The sequence below is a fragment of the Mus caroli genome, chromosome 1 (assembly GCF_900094665.2).
Source record: "Mus caroli chromosome 1, CAROLI_EIJ_v1.1, whole genome shotgun sequence".
In the NCBI taxonomy this organism is placed as follows: domain Eukaryota; kingdom Metazoa; phylum Chordata; class Mammalia; order Rodentia; family Muridae; genus Mus; species Mus caroli.
Genome location: NC_034570.1, coordinates 182,597,555 through 182,611,751, shown reverse-complemented (window position 1 = coordinate 182,611,751; position 14,197 = coordinate 182,597,555).

The following is a 14,197-nucleotide window of genomic DNA, read 5'->3' as shown; positions in this document are numbered from 1 at the left end:
TGCCAGTCACAGTTACAGGATTAACTTCTAAAACATATTAAAAGAATATTTTGCAAACTTGTATGGCAGATATGCATGGAACAGCTGCCTCCAGATAGGACCATGGGTTATGACCAGGGCCTTCTGTTCTTCCCACCACCAAGTATTTTCTCCCCTCATGGCAGAAGAAGAAAACAGTTATTTAATTGTTCAACTTGGAGATAGAAGCACAAGAAAGGTTCATGGACAAGCTTCTAGAGAACAGGCAAGTGTCCCCTCTCTCATGCTATATGTGGCCCCTCAGCAGGCATTCTCTACAGCTCCTGAGCCTTTTCTTCTTGCTTTAGGCATTGAACCACTTTTCAAAGTCTTATGAGACTTTGTGAATCTTTGATTGACTGCTCTGTTACTGAGAACATTGGCAAGACAAGAATCCTTTGACATTATCCGTGTTGTCAGTAGGCTGCAGGAAGCCTCGGAGGTCAAAGTGCACTTGGTTCTGCCGTCCGTCGCTCAGAGAGCTCTGGTCTTCACTTGACTCTGAGCCAGTGCTTTCATTATCATTGCATTCTCCCCCAAAACACTCATTTTCTTCCCAGCAGACTTATTTCTGCTCCCTTGATTTTGATTTTGCTCTAAATGGGCTTCTCTTTGACAGCAGTGGAGGGAAGTGTCTTGAAAGGGAAATTTCTTTGTGTGATAGTTTTGAAATACAATGCCTGCCAGACTGGATTGATTGGAGCTCTGAATGCAAGAGTGTTGATATTAAGTGAAGGATTATATTTGAAAAACCTCTGAAATCATACATGACTCACAGTCTGTATTTCAGGATGTCAGGTTGGGGAATCATAATTTGAAATGAAATGCTTACCGAAAAAGAAAGTAAACCAGGAGGTGGAACACACTCATAATCCCAGCACTTGGGAGATGGAAGTGGGGATATCAAGAGCCCTGCTACATGTGAGTTAAAGGCCAGTCCTCAAGAAAAGGGAAAAAATAATGCAAGCACTCTAAGAGCCGGAGCTATGCCTAGGTTTGGAAGAGAAATCTCTTGGACAAACTAGTAGTTCTCAACCTTCATTACTTAAAGCCTGTTGGTGTCGTGGCTATCTTATTGCCACTTCGAGCACACTGTACTCCCAGTAAAGTTTTTCTGATCTCTTCTTGATTTAGATGTTGCCCCTAGTGGCAGCAGAGAGCATTGTCTTAAGAATCTGGGAGGGCCAGGTGCTAAGGAGCTGAGGAAAAGACTGTAGCTGCTTGGCTCTTCTGTTGGCAGGTCTCAGACTTTATGTGCCTGGCAATTGCTTAGGAAAGGGCACATTACAAATACACACCCTCTTGGCCTGGAGAGATGGCTCAGCGGTTAAGAGCACCGAGTGCTGGTCTAGAGGTCCTGAGTTCAATTCCCAGGAACCACATGGTGGCTCACAACCATCTGTAATGGGATCCAATGACCTCTTCTGGTGTGTCTGAGGACAGCCACGGTGTACTCATATACATAAAATAAATAAACCTTTAAAAATAAATAGACACCCTCTACACATAAAGAGCTGCAGGAGTGTCCCATGCAGAAAGGAGCCATGATGCTCTTCCAAGCTGAGTGTGAGCGTATGGGCCATGCAAGATTATATTGCGAGGTTGCCTTAGATGTTTTTCCTCAAAAATCACTTCAGAATTTATGTACACAGACTTTCCAGACTGCAGCTTCACAGATGCATCCCAAAGCATCCCAAACTGCAGTTGTTTGACTCTAGGACCTGCTGTGGAGCTCCTATCTGGATCTATGCAGTGCTAATCCTCCACTTCACTGGATCCCCTACTTAGGACTTAAAGTCCCCTAAATAGCCCACTAGAAGCTTGGTTGCTAGTGGTACTGAGAATTATTGAAGTTGAAGGTCTTTAGAAGCATGAGTTTGGTAGAGACATTGGGACCCAGAGCTTCTCCCTCTGTCCTTACTGCCTGGCTGGCACCATGATGTTCTGCTTCAGTGCACTCAAAGTAGCATCCCCAACTGTCATAATCTGAAATCTCTGGAGCTGTGAGCCTAAATAAATCCCCTTTTTAGGTGGGTCCTCCCAGGCTGGTCTCTTCCTCTGACAATCCTGGACTCCTGCAGAACGAAGCATCATGAACTGAAGGCCAAACACTGATGTCACTGAGAAACGCGTGGCAGTAAAGGACTATGTGACCTCCACAGGCCTAAAAATCATTGCCTGGCTTTCATATTTACTAAAGATTGAAATTTTTATTAAATATTGCCTTAAAATCACTTCAGTGGAAGCTTGCCGAGATGGCTTAGTCAGTAAATACTTGCTGTATGATCATAATGGCCTATGTTTGTATCCCAGCACTCAAATAGAAGCCAAATGCCGGCACAAGCCTGTAATCCCAGCACTGAGGAGGCAGAAACAGGTGCATCCCAAGGACTTGCTGGTCAGCCAGACTAGCTAGATTGGTGAGATCCAGGTTCAGTGAGAAACTCTCTCAAAAAACTAAGATTGACAGCAGTCAAAGAAGATGTCAAACGTTGACCTCAAAGACTGGATAGTGTCAAAAACAAAAAACAAAAAAACCTCAGAGATTAGTCAGGATTGTTTGCTATTTCTAGGCTAGCTCATACAAAAGACAGCTGGGTGTGTGCTGTGCACTGTAATCCCAGCACTCCAGAGGCTAATGCAGGAAGATTGTGAGTTCAAGGCCAACCTGGATTATATAAGAGACCATGCCTTTAATCCCATCACTTGGGAGGCGTGTGAGTTTGGGTCCAACCTGGTCTACAGAGTGAGCTTCATGACAGCCAAGGAGGGAGGGAGGGAGGGAGGGGGAGAGAGAGAGAGAGAGAGAGAGAGAGAGAGAGAGAGAGAGAGAGAGAGAGAGAGAGAGAGAGAGTGAGAGAGAGTGTGTCTTGGTCAGGGTTTCTATTCCTGCACAGACATCATGACCAAAAAGCAAGTTGGGGAGGAAAGGGTTTATTCAGCTTACATTTCCACACTGCTGTTCATCATTAAAGGAAGTCAGGACTGCAACTCAAGCAGGTGAGGAAGCAGGAGCTGATGCAGAGGCCATAAAGAGTTGCTACTTACTGGCTTGCTTCCCCTGGCTTGCTCAGCTTGCTTTCTTATAGAACCAAGACTACCAGCCCAGAGATGGTACCACCCACAAGGGGACCTCCCCCCTTGATCACTAATTAAGAAAATGCCTTACAGCTGGATCTCATGGAGGGATTTCTGCAACTGAAGCTCCTTTCTCTGTGATAACTCCAGCTTGTGTCAAGTTGACACAAAAGTACAGTAAGTATATACAGGTTCTGGTACCTAATGGAGGAGTGATGATGGTCTCTGCAGCTGACATGTCTATGTGTTATTTACCTTATTTATGAAATGATAAAGTTTAATATACATTGAACGGTACTTGCCTTTGGTAGATAGTTTTCTGAGCATTAGAACTTGTATATAAAGCTTCAGAGCTCACAAAAATTTTTTTTCGATTGAGCATAGCTCTAACTGCTAGGGATGAGATGTGGGGAGGAGACTGGGGACTGCTGGGGACTGCTGGCTGCCAGTTTAGCTTCACATTCAGTGAGACACCTGCCTCAGAATGATGTGGAGAGTGAAAACATGGGACAACCAATGTCTTCCTCTCAAAGGTATGCATATACACACTTACACCCCACTTCACACACACAAAGCTACCTTCCAGCTGCTAGATTTTTACACAGAATTCCAGTAAAATGTGTAGTTCCTACTCCATTTCTAAATAATGAATTAAAGAGACAGAAAAAACGTGAAGAGCTTTAAATTTTTTTTTAGATTTATTTTATTTATTTATTATATATAAGTACACTGTAGCTGTCTTCAGAGGGCATCAGATCTCATTACGGGTGGTTGTGAGCCACCAATGTGGTTGCTGGGATTTGAACTTCGGACCTTTGGAAGAGCAGTCGGGTGCTCTTACCCACTGAGCCATCTCACCAGCCCCTTAAATTTTCTTTTATTTTAGAAAGATCTATGCAGTTTGGTCACAGGACTTGAAACGGGAACATTTTTCCAGGTAGCATGGGGTAAGAGCCACTAAACACCGAATTGGGAAACTGGAGACATCTATGGAAACACTCCACCCCTAAAGATGGTGAAGTTGATTCAGATACATGGTATGCTCAAGTGACATAGATACATATTGGAGATTCGTGTAGACTCAGGTGATACAGATACATGCTAAAGGTAGACGTAGATCTAAGCAATCCAGATTCTCTTGATGTGGTAAGTCTTCTTCATGTACTTAGGTACAAGGTGTCAGCACCGCTTTTAGCTTAATTAACTTTCCAGAAAAAACTCAATGAGGAAAAGCAGGCAAAAGATGGCAGAGTAACTAGCTGCAGGTCTCTGTGTGTTAGGCATTCCTCCTGCTCAAAAGTGCTGCGGGTTTTTAAATGCTATAATAGAAACTCAGAGGGGTACTCAAAAATGATATTAAGACAAAGTGCAAAACCATAGGAAAGCTATAAAATCTGTCCGGTGGGATCATAGCAAATCAGAGAGAGTTTACTCAAACTATTTATATGGCAATAAACCACTAATGCGATTATGAATAATGGGTAAGGTTAGTGTGTTTGTTTCAGGCCTAATTGGAAGTCATGCATCTCAGACTATTAATAATAGAAATCTCTTTTCAACTACATGTCTAATCACTCACATCTACCTGCTCAGCCTCATACAGAATCCAAGCAGCTTTGCAATACTGTATTAAAACATAGTTTTCCAGCTTGCCAATTCTTTGAGCAGGTGCTTTATGTATTTATATCTCCCTTAACCAACTGTCAGGTGTTAGTTCATCCATGGTGTTAAGAAGAACGCAGGAGTTTGCATAAAGACAAAAGGGTCATCTCACCAAACCAGAAAGCCACAATTATGGCAGTGTGTGGAGTGGACTGAGACCTTGCCTCACATTCAAGATATTTATCAGGATAAACTTGTCAGATCCAAGTATGTGCCATTTGTTTGGTTTTTGTTTGTTTGCTTACCAGGGCCTCACCCTGCTAGGCAATCACAGTACCAGTGCATGTGTTTTAAGCTTTCTGGTAACTTCTGCCTCACCACAGTCTCAGTACACAGTACGCCCCTTACGTCTGAAAACCCAGAGCTGGGGGAGAGGGCGTCAGGGAAGCAAATCGGAGCCTTGAAGCTCATTGGTGGACCAGCCTCGCCAAAGTGATGAGCATCAGATTCGGTGAGGAATCCTGTCTCAAACAACAAAGGTAGATTAAAAAACAAACAAATAAGCAAACAAACCAAAGGTGGAAAACAATTGAGAGAAGCTGTTCAGCATCATCCTCTGGCCTCCACCCACACAAGCACACAATTGTAAACTAATGGTAGGTGAGGTGACCAATCGCATTAAAAAAATCTGTCTGTAACAAATTAAATTAACTGCCTACGGTCTGGACATTTTAAGAATCAAATTGCATAACACATTCCTCATCCTGAATCTGCTTGTTTGGTTTGGTTTGGTTTGTTTCTGTGTTTTTGTAGCTCTGGTTTTGGCTCTAAGCTAGGCGTCTGGTACCCACTTGCTACTCACAACGGAGAATGATGAGATACAACAGGAAGTTTTCAGCCCATCTCGCCCTAATGATCAGGTTGAGCATCTTTATCTCATTAACAGTTGACTGAAATCCCTTGACACGTAGAAGACTGAGGATGTATTTGGAAGGTTATGATATCTGACTGTGAAGCTTTCTGCTGGCAGAGACTTTTCAAAGATTTATCTTTCTCCTGGAGTAAATATCACATTTTTAATTATTCATAATGCTCCTCCTGTTTTACCAGAAGCTTCCTTGGAGGACAGAGTGCATTAGACTCTTCTGTTACTATAAGAGTTGGGGGAGTGCATGAATAGAATAGACATGTATATTCAGCATCCTATTGTTATTCTGGGCAAACAAAATTTAACATGATTTGCAAAAACGCAGCACTCAGGCACAACAAAGGCTGTAAAGTGAGGTAACTGAATTATACTGTAGGCACACCAGAAAGCTTGACTGAAAGGGGATCAGAGCTGGAGCAGAAACTGAGGACTTCATATGCTTAACAGCTGTACTAGAGGAGGGAAAATGTGAGCATGCCTAGAAACATGGCCAGAAAGGCTGGATTTAGATTTGTGCTAGAGGAATACAATTGTATGTGTCTTCTAAGCAAGCTAAATTTGGTAAGCTGCCTTTTCTTATATTGAATACTTAATAATTAGCTAAAGAAAAATACTTTCCCCATATGTCAAGGTTACTGGAATCTGGGTTTGCTAACTGGTAAGCAGAACCCTGAGGTTATCTTTTCAGGCTTATCACAGGGTACGGACCCTGACTTTAAGTCACCCTGTTTCTTGAGGTAAGCAGATGCCCCCACTCCAGTCATTGCCCTCTGCAATCAAGATACAGGACATCTCTCAGTTCTCCTATGTGTCTTTTTCAACACCCTCCCCCATTTGAACCCTCAGTAACCTCCAGTCTTGTATGTGTGTGTGAAGGTACCTATGCATGTATATACATAGACATGTGGAAGCCAGAGGTTAACCTCAGGTGTCATTCTTTAGGCACTGTCCAGCTTGTATTTTGAGACAGGGTCTCTCATAGGCGGGGAGCCCTCCAAGTAGACTGACTGGGCTATAAGCTCCTGGGTATATGGTCTCAAAAGCAGTACATAGGCGTACTGAGGTGTCCATTAACATATCAAAGCAGATGCTGGTTGCCAGGTACTTCCAGAAACCCTCTGTCTCTTCCAATTAGGGACCTTCCTATCTGGCATACTCTGCCCCTACCTTGAACTCTCCAACCCAGATAGTGGGCTGGGCTTCCCTCCCCTTAGCTTCTCTGGCTCCCATATAATCCAGCCGTTTTGGCTATGCCAGTCTCTTGGTTAGAGGCTCCTCTCCCCTTTGCCCTTTCCCCTTTCCCCTCGTCCTCTCCTCACATGGCCCAGCTCAGGGTTGTGTCCACTCTGGACTCTCCCAAATGTCCCTGCCTCTAACTATGCTTTCCCTTTTATCTACAATAAACTTTGTCTTCCACCATACCTAGGAGCAGTCATGTCCTTCCTTTTTTACTTTCATACATCTGGTGCTGAAATCTGGGATTGGCATAAATGAATTCTTTCCCAAGGAACTCAACCTCTCCAAAACAAGCTGCTGCTCTAACTCAAGTAATCTCTGCACTCACTTTGCCTCTCCAGCGCTGGGATTGCAAGCACTCCAGTATGCTCAGCTCTTTTACATGGATTCTGGGTATCAAACTTGCAAATCTGTGTCCTTATGTTTACATGATCTAGCTCCCTAGCCCCCACTAGACTTTTTTTCTGTGATTTTTCTTCTAGAAAATGTTATATAAAATGGAATTAAACAACCTGTGACCTTTCAAGTCTGGTTTCTTTTTCGTCACATTGTACATATGAGATATATCCAGGTTGTACACAAAAGCGTGTTCCTTTTTATTGCTGAGTGGTAATCACAGCACAGGTGTACCAGGTTGTGTAACCACTCAGCATTTGATGAACATACGTCTCCAGCTTGATGGAATCCTAGGTAAAATGTCTGTAAGAAATCACCTAGGGGATGCACATTTTCATGTCTCTTAGAAAGTAGCTAGGAGTAGAATCATTGGGTCGTATGCTAAGTACATGTTTAACTCTTACTACGAAAGGCCAGCCTCCCTGAGTCTGTGTATTAGCTATTTTCCTTCTGCTGTGACAAAACACCTGACCAGAGCAAGGTAAGAAAGAAAGAATATGTTGGGCTCACAGTTCTAAGGTGTCATGGCAAAGAAGACACGGCAGGAGGAACATGATTTGCCTGGACACATTGCTGCCACAGGAGGCAGAGATGAAGCTAGTAATAGCAGGCCTTCTCCTTTCACTCAGGCCTAGACCCTGCCAATGGATGATGCTGCCCACCCACCTCAACTAACCCAGCCTAGGTAATGCTTCCCAGACATGCCTAGAAATCTGTTTCCATGGTGATTCTAAATCCCAAGTTGATAGTCAAGATTAACCACCACAAGCTATAACATTGCCCTGAGAAGTAGAGGATGTCAAGTGCTTTGCTTCCTGCCAGTGCTTGATGTTGAAGGTGGCTTTGTGCTGGTTTTTTAATGTTAGCCAGTCTAACACATCAGCAACACATTATGGACTTGCTTTGCACTTCTCTGGTGATTAACTGTTGAGCGTGTAGCTGTTTGGTGTACTTTATGTTCAGACCTTCTGCCCATTTTCTTTCTGGTTCATTTGTTTCCTTATTATTGTGATTTTAAGACAGTTCTCTATATGTAATATGGTTGCTAGTCCTTTGGGGGATGTGTGGCTTGCAAATATCTTCTAATCTGTGCTCCTCTGTTTTTCCAACAGTTGTTTAGAGCTCTTGTTTACAACAAGGGTTTAGAGTAATTTAGAGGGCAGGGCTTTTCAGCCTTTTTTGTGTGGCAGGGGAAGGGAGGCTGGTGAATACAAGAGTCCAATTCTTCTAAAACCATTTCTTGAAACGACTTCCATTAAGTTGCCTCTGACTGCATGAAAAACCGAATGACCCCATAAGAGCAGGTGATTTCTGGACTCTGTTTTTCCCTTTCCAGCTGCAAGCCTGCCAAATAGAAAGTCTCGGAATCACAGTGGGAGCCTTTAGCTTTGTGGACCAATGGGGAGTAGCAGGAAAGAAGCCAGGTGTGAAGTAATGCCAGAGCCTTCAGGGACTTGTTGGCATGCAGCATCTTAAACAGGCAATGCACACACATACAGGACGTGCAAGGATTGTCTGAGCCTAAGAGCAAGAGCATGGATACTCACAGAGTGTCGGAAGATGCCAGGGTGAAGACTTTCCACGGGTGGATAAGGGGGTAGAAACAGAACTCAGTGTGTCTACTAAAAGTCATCACAAAATGATGTCCTGTCATGGGGGTTGCTTTCATATAAATTATACCTTAATAATGTTTTTTTCAAATCTGAGTGCCTAATTGAGGTAGTAAAATAGGCATTGAGAAACCGCTTATGCTGAAAAACACTGGGTCCTCACTTGGGTCTACAGGAACCAAATCAGAAAGAAAACCTGGCTTCTGCCTTCATTTTATGTCTGTCTCCCTTACTCTGGCTAAGGGCATAAAGGTAAGTCATTTCATCAACCTTTCCAGAGCCACCTGGCATTCCCAGGACAGACAACTAGACATGTGCACATGCGAGAGCACACACAGACACACACACACACACACACACACGGGGTCAATAATCCATAATGATGATGAACCCTGGAGTAGAGATAATCATTTTACAGATCTGAGGAATGACAGGATTTTTTTAGACCATCTTGCAGAACCAGAGGTAAGAGAGCAGTCAGCCAGCCCAACCTGACCAGGACTGCTTGATTCTGTTGACCTCTGCCCCTGCCCCAAATCTTCTATTGAAACCTAAACCTTATATCAGGTCCCAGAAAATTGACTTGGTGTTTCTGTATCCATATATTTGTTCCTCTTCCCAGTGTGACCACATTTGGTCAATCTCCCTCTGCTTTTCATTAATATTGGCCTATTAGTCATGGTAGCTGAGCTCAGTCCTTTAGGATGCTGGAATGCAGGGTTGTGCCCTAAAACCTCTGGTAACCATATTACTATCAACATATTTGGGGGTTGTGAATATCTCTAGAGGCGTTCCAGGATCTTGTGTCCTAAAGACAGACACCAGGATAGCATCTAGAATCAACATTTTGTTAGAAAGACACACATGCCCTGGGAGGCCTTCAGACTGTTGCGTCTGTGTGTCTTTCTAACAAACTGTTGATTCTAGATGTTATCGATGTCTTTTGGACATGTGAACCTATGGGGAGAGAGAAATTGTAGAGTCCACCTCCAGTAGAAAGATAGGGCATCAAATGGAGGGATGTGGTTGCCATCCCATAGTCAAAAACCCTGACCCAGAATTGTTCCTATGTGAAAGAACTACAGGAACAAAAAAATGGAGAAGAGCATGAGAAAAAGGAAGTCCAGTGACAGCTGGATCTGGATCCAGCTCAGGGGGAGTCCCTAAGACCTGACACTATTACTGATGCTATGGTGTGCTTAAAAACAGGGGCTATCATGACTGCCCAACAAGCAGCTGAAAGAGTCAGATGCAGATATTTACACCCAACCAATGGACAGAAGCTGGTGGCCCCTGTGGTTGAATTAGGGGAAAGCTGGAAGAAGCTGAGGAGGAGGGCGACCCTATAGGAACACCAGCAGTCTCAACTAACCTGGTATCTGAGCCACCAGGCAGCATACACCAGCTGATATGAGGCCCCCAACACATATACTGCAGAGAAGTGCTGGGTTTGGACTCAGTCGAAGAAGCACCTAACCCTCAAGAGACTTGGGGCCATAGGGAGTGGGGAGATCTGCGGGGGGGGGGGCATCCTTTTGAGATGGGTTGGGGAGGTATAGGATATGGAACAATCAGAGGGTGGACTGTAAAAAACGTTTAAAGAATAATTTTTTTTAAATGTTAAAAAAAAGATACACATACAAGGGGAAAAGTATGGGCTAGAGTAGTTGGTAATGGCAAGTGCTATACAGAGGCATGAGGCTTTTTACTCATACATAACCTGTGCTCGTCCGTACATGTTCTGTTAAGTATTTCAGCATATAACTTCATGTATCACCTGTCTTTTTAGCATCTTAAGTCTCTACCCTAGGCCATGTATTTTTGTATCCTTCTGCAGCCTTTGTGTGAGGCCTTCTCAGACCTCTCCATCTCTCTCCATCTCTGTCTCTGTCTCTGTCTCTCTCTGTCTCTCTCTCTCTCTCTCTCACACACACACACACACACACACACACACACTCACACACGCGCGCACGCGCGCACGTCATTCTTCCTTGGAAGCAGTTTAAACTGAATGAGCTTCAAGTACATTGCACATCTCTGAACTAGTGTAAATGGCTTGTATATGGTTTATCCTCTTTTGACTAGGGAGCAGGTAAGGATAGCTGAAGGATGGGAGAACAGAACAGAGACTGTGGTACCTCAGGGGTGAGACAGCTTTGCAGAGACTGAGATCTTAGCTAATCCTGAGTCCTGTCCTCCTACGCTCTGAACAGGTCATCAGGAGCAAGGCATTCATCTTCCTCAAATCTCCATTACTTCTGAAATAGTGTCTTTGCATAACACTAATGTGGAAACAGAACAAAAAGATAATCTAGGCAAGTACTTAGCATACTGCCAGACCATAAAGAGTTTTTAAATAACCTATTATTATTTAAAACAGCAGTTTTTACATAGAAGACAAAACTGCAAGGTGCCGCTAATTTGCAAAATTTGCAAATGGGACTTCTGATTTACTGTCAGCTGGAAAGGGTTCATCTTTATCCTTCATAACCACTGTGCAAGCCTGGATGCTACCAATCTTCTTCAGTTCCTGGACTTATAGCTAGGCCCCTTCAGGGGTCAAGCTTCGCACCGCACTGGAATATCCTGATACCTACTCCAATGTAAGCCCTAGAAGAGCTGAACATTTCCTTTCCAGGCAAGGGGGTATAGTTTTGTCATTTTTAAAGGCCTCCTGTCCAGAGCTCTGTGTTCAGGTCTCCAATGTTGGTGTCTATTACTGTGATAACACAAACAAAGCAACTAATGCAAGACATTATTTTGGCTCTGGGTTCTGGAAAGAATGAGAGTCCATCATGACAAGAAGGCATGGCAGCAAGTGACAGCCATGATGGCTGAAAGCTCACACCTCAACCACAAGCACAAAGCAAGAAGCAAACAGGAGTCACTCAAATCCTGCCCCTAGAGGCATACTTCCTCCAGCAAGGGTGCAACTCCAAAAGATTCCCAGACAATGCCATCAACTGGAGATCAAGTGTACAGATATTGGAGCCTATGGCAGACAATTCTCATTCAAACCACCACACTTGGGTATTAAGGAGGGAAGGGGGTGGCAGGTACTCTCTCTGGTCTTCCAAGAGTACTGCCATTCAGTATGAAAAGCAGAAAAACCATTTGGCAGAACTGAGCAGGAAGTGTCCTGTCTACTGGTTCCTGCATCTCTTCAAGAAAATAAAATACTGATTCAGGTGACAGAGCAAGCACACTTTAGGGGGAATTTTAAACTACATTGGCTTAAAATTTCAAGATTTAAAATTTTTTTGTAAGTATACCAAGGGCTAGAAGACGGCTCAGTGGTTCATGCCCACAAGCAGGAAGACTTAGGATCTTCAGACTCCATGTAAATGCTGGGTGGGCTGAGCCATCTTCCTGTAATTCCAGCCTCAGAAGGTGGAGGCAATATCAGTAGAACAAGCCAGCTGGGTTTGGTTGGGAGACCCTGCCTCCATGAACAAAGTGGAAGAGTGATCGAGGATAATTCCTAACATCAACCCCATCCCAATGCATAAACATATTGTGCCCACACATGCACACGTGAAGATGGGACTGTATACAAAGAAGAAAGTTATAGTCAATGAAAATAATTGAGGGATTTAAGATTATTTTAGACTCTGGTAAGTGAGAAATTCACATATTGCAGATGACTCAGGAGCTCACTGAACAATCAAACCTAACAGCCCAAGTGGACATCCTACTGCCAGCCCATTCTCTCTACACATCGCTTCCCAACCCCTCTCTTCTCTCTGAACACTGGAGAAGTGACAATTGGTGGGGATTCCCCAGATGTGGAAAGCATTGAGAAGAGTGACTTTCCCCTCCATAAATAGCGCAGTGCATACTAGAGTATAGCTGATGTCCTGAGCACCAACAAGGGCACAGCTTTTCCTTTCCAACTGTTACCTGTCAAGATAAGGAATAATTCATCTTAGTGTTCTCATAATCCCTGAGCCATCTCTCAAGACCCCCTAAAAAGATGTTATAAAATGTGTACATTCCTTGTACCTTTAGGAAACTTGATGATTTTTGTCTGGTGTGTGTGTGTGTGTGTGTGTGTGTGTGTGTGTGTGTGTTCATTTTTATCTTAATTCAGTAGTTTCCTAGTTTACTACTGTTAGAATCCAACATCTTGAAAGGATATCTTGATTCAACTTTTCTATTCTCCTAGGAATACATTTTACATGTAAAAATATATCATTTCCATCTAGGTCTACCCCACATGCCAAGTGGGAGATTTTTTTTTATACATTTGATTTATAGAATGAAACCTTAAGAAACAAAACAACTTCTGATCAACATGCCAGACTGAATTCATGTATTTGTTTTTACCCTTTTTGTTCATGTAAAAGTGGAGATTGCCTAAAACACATAAACCTGTAGGAGCAATGAGGAGGCTGCAGTGTAATAGAATTGAGGAGAGAGACACACAAGTGGAGAGATACTAATAAATATCTGACAGGAGAACTAGACCTATCTAGATCTCAGATCACTGACATCATGTCAGAACATGGTCCAGATGGAAGGATGGGATGATTCTGTAGGAGCAATTAGAACCCCAGACTCCCTACTCCTCCACCAATAAAGACAACCTTCCTACAGTTAGTCTCTTAACATGTTCCAGTAACTGAGGTCAACACCAGGAAGCAAAGGACGGAGATGCCATGATGAAAATGAAGGTCTGGATTTGAAAAATTTGTTGCTTCCTTTTCATGTCACTGGCACAGGATACCTGAAAGAAACAGAGAAACAATTTGGATCATGGTTTCAGGGGACTTCAGTATGGGACTTCAGTGGGGAAGGCAGGGCAGAGCAGCTCAGATCATAGCAATAGGAACATGAGGAAGAGACTGTTACTGCAGACCAAGAAGCTGAGAGTAGCAGTAATCAGTGGTTGGGTATAACCTTCAAAGTCCTGCCTGTGGAATCCCCTATTGTCACAAATGTGTTGTGCTTGGAATCTAGACAAATGTGTTCATGTTTTTCTACAGTCTCCACATTTATTGAGTTTGGTAATGAACCTGGAGAAAGGTAAGTACAGGTTCTCTTACTCCAATTATTTTATTATATTATAACTGATAATTTTAACTCTTATTACATAAATCACAGTAAGTATATCTATATGCATGCATATTTGGTTTACAGAATATATACATTAGAGAGGCTATAAAAGAATTGAAAAGGTTCCAGAAGTAAGCTGAAGCAAGGTCCAGAAGTCTATATTGATTACAAACCATACCAGTGTCAACAGAGAGTTGCTGCTGAAGCTGGGGTCAGAGTTTGAGAGTGCAACCAGGGAGTTCAGTTGTGAGGTGAAGATGGAACCAGATTAAGA